This window comes from Choloepus didactylus, chromosome 2 (assembly GCF_015220235.1).
Source record: "Choloepus didactylus isolate mChoDid1 chromosome 2, mChoDid1.pri, whole genome shotgun sequence".
NCBI classification, from domain to species: Eukaryota; Metazoa; Chordata; class Mammalia; order Pilosa; family Megalonychidae; genus Choloepus; species Choloepus didactylus.
Genome location: NC_051308.1, coordinates 168,976,635 through 168,984,135, shown reverse-complemented (window position 1 = coordinate 168,984,135; position 7,501 = coordinate 168,976,635).

Sequence of the window (7,501 nt, the reverse complement as noted above, 5' to 3'; positions counted from 1 at the left end):
TAGGTGTCACAGTCAGTAATGGAAAAGGAGAAGACCACAAGCTCATCTCTGCTTTGCCTCCTAGTTCAAAACTTCCGTATTTTAACACAAAATTCTTACAAATTTGTGTATCTGATAGGCAGACAGATGTGGGAAAAGACCCTGATTACCAAAACTTAAAACTTTAAGATATAAAAGAGGTTTATCTCTACTTCAGGCCCTCATTGCTTTATAAAACCTTCCTGAGTGTTTACATTACTTTCCAATCTCCCCATCTGGAAATACATCTCACATATCTCCACCAGATTGCATGCCAGATCCCAAACCTAAAATGAATGTTTCATTTCATCAGTCATCTATTTAAAAATTCCTGAATACTTTCCATTGATTGCAGAATAGGATATTGATTACAGGATAAAAGACAGGTCTAGATTCAAATCATGACTTTTCTCTGCCACTTTCTTCAATAAGCTGGGTTTCAAGAAAATCGCTTAAACATTATGACTTTTAAATTGTACAAATGACAAAAGGGAGTGAGAAAGTTCAAGATTTAAGATATTGGAGTTCAGACAAAACTAAAAATCTCCCTACCACACAACTCATTTATATAAGCGAAATGGGCATAAAATTTTTTAAATAAACAAAAACATATCAATAGCATTCAAACAAGGGAAAGGATCATGTTTTAACTTTCAAACATTAATGTTGATCACAGAGAGACACAGAAGTTTCCACAAACTTTCAGAACTGGATTCAGAGCAGCTGGGCAAGTCTAATATAATCCTCCAAACAAGTGCTATGCAGGGAAGATCCAGAAAATACAGAAAAATCTATATCTTCCAACAGGGGGAAAGAGAGATTCAGAGGAGATATGGACAGGCCTTGGAGGAGACAAAGAATTTTCCAAGGAAGGAGAAGCACCTTCCCAAGTGCCTTCATATCCTACCAGAAAAAGGAAATAGTGGGACACTGCATTACGGTATCTTCCATGGGAGAAAAAAGAAGAGAATAGCAGAAAAATCGTCAATACCCAGAGTTAATTATCTCCAACAATATATGGTGATATAGCAGAAAGAAAGAAAAAAGAGAAAATAATTAGGACAAGAGTCTCTGAGGGAGGGAGAGTCAGAGAAGAGGTACACTGAGTACCTGAAGGGAGGTAACCTCCACAACATATTCTTGGTTAAGGGACAAAACTTTCCATTTTCTGTTTTCCCCAGAGGAGGAGATAGTTGAGATTGGAAGGAAAAGGAATGGAAATTGCTGCTGGTGAGAAATGTGAATGTGAAAAGGGAAGCATAAAAAAAACAGAAGTAGAGAACCCAATAACAACAAAAACAAAACAAAACAAATTCTAGATTACGCTCTCTGAATGAAATAAAGCTCCCAGGACTCCACAATGATTTGAGGAAATAATTCAATGCCCAGTGGTATTTCCCATTGTGACTAAGCCAAACCCCAATATGAACAGAGTTCAGCACAGAAAATATTTAATAAAATCCCAGAAAAGAGTAGAGCACAAATCCTCCAAACAAGACTAACACAGTCACAGTTAATTCGTTCCCTCCTCCCTGAACTCTGAGGTAACAGAAAAGCAAGTGGAAATCAGCCACACTACTGCAAAGCAAGTAGAAAGTCTGGATAAATTTTCTCTTATGTCATATAAAAGACATTGTGCCAGTTTGAATGTATTATGTCCCCCAAAACGCCAGTTCTTTAGTGCAATTGTCGGGGCCAGAGGTATTAGTGTTCATTAGATTGGAATCTTTGGATTAGGTTGTTTCCATGGAGATGTGACCCCCCCCCCCAAACTGTGGGTAATACCTTTGATTTAGATTATTTCCATGGAGGTGTGACCCTGCCCATTTAGCATGGGTCTTGATTTAATCACTAGAGTCCTATAAAATAGCTCACAAACAGAAGGACCTCAGTGCTGCAGCTTAGAGAGACATTTTGAAGATGGCCACTGAAAGCAGACTTTTGCTGACAGTTTGGAGACCACCATTTTGAAACACAACCTGGAAGCAAGCAGTTGCCAGCCACATGCCTTCTGAGCTAACAGCGGTTTTCCAGATGCCAATGGCCTTTCTCCAGTGATGGTATCCTAATGTTTATGCCTTGGTTTGGACATTTTTATGGCCTTAGGACTATAACTTTGTAACCAAATAAACCCTCTTTACAAAAGCCAATCCATTTCTAGTATTTTGCATAATGGCAGCATTAGCAAACCGGAACAGAGATAAAAAGAAACGGCATAAGAACTATGCAAACACATATCAGCATAAATAAAAAATACAAGAAAGGAGAATATGGATGAAGATTCCATACTGGAAGGAGAGCTCCACAAAGAAAAATTTCCTGCAGGTGCTTCATGATACAGAAATTAATGAGAACATAGCAAAGATGAAAAGGGAGAATGGAAATGCAGGGAAACACATTATGAACCATACAACACCATTATAGAACTAAAAACAAATTAGAAACCACAAGGTTTTTTGAATATAATTTCAAACTCCAAACCCATTCACATTTAAAATTTTTTCTATCCTCTAGCCCATTGGAATAGGGGGTCAAAATTGGTTCCTTTTCTCTTCCTAGCTCCATCTTCTGAATTTGCTAGTCACTGTTTCTGATACCTGGAGGCTAGGGAAATAGGTGTTGGGGAAATGGTGTACGGTTTTTGCGGCAAGTATGGTTGTAATACACCTTCAGGGCCCTATAGATGGCAGCAGTACAACTGCTGACTCTTACAGATCTGCTGTAGTTCCCTTCTCTGCCTTTTTTCTGTCCAGTACTGGATTTCTGGAGTGTACTCCTCTGTTCATATACTTTTTCCCTCAGGCAGTACTGTTGGTGAGAATCATGTCCACAGAGTCCATACCAAGTCCGCAGACGCATGAATTTTTACCCTGCCAGGGGAGGAAATGCCGTCACTCCCAAAGCAGCCACTGGTGTTTCCTACTGCCAGACAGAAGCAGTTCCAGCCACAGCATCTCATCTTCAGAAAATTCACTGGTAATATTCTCAAACTCATGAAAACATGCATCAAGCTCTCCAAATGGCACTGTTGAAAGCCCTCTCCTTGACTTGAGGAGAAGGGGTTTCATATGCACCATATTCTGCCATTTTAAAAATTATTACTGGGCTATTTGTCTGGTCCAAGTTCAAGGACAGGTGGAAAGATAACATGGCCTCTATACAAAGTTGCATCTGTTTACTCCTAAAGCAGTAAATAAACTAGGTTGTTGATGAAAATAAAATAAAAAGAGGTAAGTGGCTGCAGCTCCTCACACTTTACTTATATCCCACAGAAACCCAAGTGAACTACAGTGGAATTGGCAGACTGCCAATTTTCAGGTTAGAGAAGGATATGGATTCATTAATTTTCATGACCCCGGTTACACCAAAACCCAGAAACAACTTAGAATACTAATAGAAAGCAATAATTCTGCTATGCAGGGAGCCATTTTATCCAGACCTTGAAATTCTTGCTGTGCCAGCACTGGGGCAACCGCCTCTTCTCTAAGCCTGTGCTGCAGTGACTAAGTTTTCCATTTGTGTCTATTTAGGTGATTTATACTACAGAGGAATACTACCCCTTCTATGTCTTCAAGGAGGGAGGTGGTAGGGTGGATGAAATGCCAAGTACTTCATCAACCCCTCTCCAAAGAAATCTTTTCTCTTCCACCTCAACTTCTTATTTATGTAAGTTGCAGATAAGTGAACAACTAAAGTTGGCAGAACTAGTTTAGGACCACGATCTATAAAAGTCCTATATGAGTTGGCTGGTACCTCTCTTTAAAATGTGAGGCACATATCATTTTGTTCTCAGCTTTTTAAGCCTCTAATAGAGCATCCTGTTAACTCATCTACCATATTCTTCCTAGTATTATTACTGATGGGGTATTTGAGAGTTCCTTAAGGTAGAGACTATCACTGTATCAATCCTTGTTTTCTCTGCAGTGCTTAGGACAGCGCCTTGTTCATTGAAGACAACTCATAAATTCTTGGGGAATTTAATTTAATTTTAAGAAAAGAACAATCTTTCCAAGATTTTCTACCTATGCACATACTATCTATCCATCCTTCAGTACTGGAACAAATTTAACATTTCCATGAAGTCTTCCCCTTCCATTTTAGTCCCATTAACCTTTCCTTATCCTTGTTCCTGATCTCTTCTAATACTTTTAAAATGATGTTTTATATTACCATTTAAACTTTTATTTATCTTGCCTCTTCACTGAGACCCTAAGCTCTTCAAAGATATGGATCATCTTACAGTTACTTTTTTAGATAAATTCTTAGCAAATATTCAATTCAATAAATATTGTTTTAATGTAGCAGCATATTACAAATGCTGCCTCCCTTCACCCTCTGCTGACCATTCTAGTAACTGCACCTGCTTTAATCTCATGTCTGACTGACTGTAAGTACTGTTAACTCCAAGACCCTAAAATTGGCTAAAGCCAGTTTTAAAATGAGCTATGTATAATACCATTTATTCATGTTCCAGAAACATTAAAAGTCTACTACCCAGAGGTAATATTTATTTAGGCACTTGAGTTCTGGAGTCAGATGGCCTGTGTTCATAAGCCAGTTCTTTCACTTCTTAGCTATGGGCCCTTGGCCAAGTTATTTATCTTAACATTTCTGACCCCCAATTTCCTGATATGAAAAACAGCAATAATAATAATAATGTACTTGCAATGTTGTTGTGAGGCTAAATGGATTAATGTCTGCAAAACACTTAGAATAGTACCTAGAAAACAGCCAGCCTTTGTTATTCTTGTTGTTTTGTGGTGATGGTAGTTGTGATTAATAACTTTCATCCCAATGACAAAAGTTTCTTATTTGTCTATTCTAGTAGACTAAGTTCCTAGAAGACACACAGAAACTCTGCTCTATTCATCTTTAAATCCCTAGCACTGTGCATAGTGCCTGGCATATAGTAATTACCCAATAAATGTTTGTAAAATGAAGGTGATTACAGCTTTTATTTCATAAGCTTGATAAGAGAATTAAATTATTCTGTATGTGAACACACTTAGAATAAGATCTGGAACATAGTAAACTATAAATACATGTTAGATCATATTATTTCCTTTTCCAAGGTAATGTTTATAAAGTAAAATAAATAGATATATTACGAGCATCTGACAGATCAGGGTTTAAAGATTTGACTTCACCATTCACCAGGTATGTGAACTTAAACATGTTACTTTGCCTCCAAGACTTGGGTCCTGATCTAGAATGCAGAAAATACTACCTCCTAAGTCTGTTGTAAAGATCAAATGAATTAGGGCATGTAAAATGATGAACATAGTCCCCGAGACATTGTATTCATTAAATAAATGGCCAGTTATGTTTTGCTGATGTAGTTCTTGTTTTTATTATTAATATATTTGCCACTAAGGAATTCAAAATCCAGATGAGAAACTAAGAAATATATATTAATAGCAAAGTAAATGTCATAGAAATAATAGTTAACAAATGCTCTGATAGTTTAGGTGTAAAAGAGCTCAGTGTGGGGTGGAGTGATAAAGGAACATTCCTCCAAAGAGATCAAGTTTCCATAAGTGAAAATAGGGAATAGAAGAATAATCCAGTCAAAAGGAAGAATGACAATGACGTGAGAAAATGTGAGCAAAAGGACAAATGCAGGAAACACAAGCTTATTTGGGCAGTAGAGTAATAAGCTTATTTGAGCACAACTAGATTTATTATTAAAACATTCATCAAATAATTATTGAGTGTTTGCTATGTTCTAGTCTAGACCTGCGCTATTCAAGACAGTAGTCACTAGCCTCATGTGGCTATAGAGTATTTGAAATATGTCTAGTGTGACTAAAGAAGTGAACTTAAAATTAAATTAAATTTTAATTAATTTAAATTTAAAAACTGAAGCAGTGCAAACTATTTTTCTGTTGAACACATCTTTATTGTTTGGGTGGCTCTATATTTCATGTTAACTGTTACATTCCGAAAGATGTTATTGTTGTGTGGTAGTCTGTATATCAAGCACAGGCATAGTTTCTACTATTACACATAAACACATCACCAGCCTAGTTAGTGCCAACAGATTGATTCAGTGCCAGTGAATTTTTCCTATGCACAAATGTAACACTGAAAGATGATTATTTAAACATTTTATGCAGATGGCACAAGTTATAATGAAACTTATATAAATTATATTTGGTAAGTAAATTTAAATGTTTATTTTAATTATAATTAAATTATTTTTCTAGTTAAAAAATATAAATACCTATATGAATATATTTTTAATTTTATATAAAGGGATAATATAATGTAGAATTATAAAGAGATACAGAAGTTAGTACTATGACTGGACAGGTAAAGAAAAAAGTAACTGAAATAAGATGTGTACCACATTTCACAATGAATAACAACTGCAATTTGCTGCAACAGAGCAAACTAAAAAGTCATTTGTTGTATAAAAAAATTAAAGATAGTAAGTTGACAGTTGTAACAAATACATAGAAAATTTAAAAAGAAGTTTCCACAAAAGTAAAAAAAGAATTGATGAAATCTATCACCTGGAATCAAAATCAAATATCAAACAAAACATTGGTTTAATTATTTAGCAGGATCTAAGCTTGTAACTTAGGCCAGCTATAAAATGGATTGGATTCTTGCATTCACATGCAAAAGAAATTTACATGGAAGGATGCTATAAAGCTTCACAAAGACATGCTCAAGTCCTAACCCCTAGTCCTTTTGGTATGAACACATTTGTAAATAAGCTCTTTGAAGATATTATTAGTTAAGGTGAGGCCAAACTGAATCTGGGTGGGCCTAAATCCAATATGATTGGAGCCCTTATAAGCAGAGGAATTTTGGAAAAGTAGGAGATAAGAAGAGAAAGATGAAGAGAGAGATGGTAATTTGAAAGAAGCAGAGATTTAGTAATAGATTGCCACCAAGCCACCACCAGAACTCTACACACTTCAGAGAAAGCATGATCCTGCTGACACCTTCATTTTGGACTTCTGGCCTTTAAATCTGTAAGACAATAAATTCCTGTTGTTTAAGCCAACCAGTCTGTTTTTTGCTCCAGCAGCTCTGGTGAACTAAGATAGAAAGTAAAAGAAATCATCATTTCAGTCATGGTAATTAGGTTAGAAAATTATGAGGGAAGACTAAAAAGGAAAATGATATTTTACAAAAAGTAAAAGATATTCAATTAAGCTACCAAACAATTGGTTCTAGAATACAAGACCTTGCTAACAATAAAAAAGATCGATGGATTCAAATTTTGAAAATTACAGACTTTTTTTTGACTTTAGATAAGTCATGTGATCATGTGATATAAAACACAATCACAACTGGATATCCACATGCAAAAGAATGACAGTGTTGGAATGAGACAAGTCTGTTTATCTGAGACAGAACAGTAATTCCCTAGACTTCTATTGTTCATAATACAGCTGTTTTGGAAGGCAGTTTGGCAGTTTCTTATAAAGCTGGACATTGTCTTACCATATGATCCAGCAGTTGCTCTCCT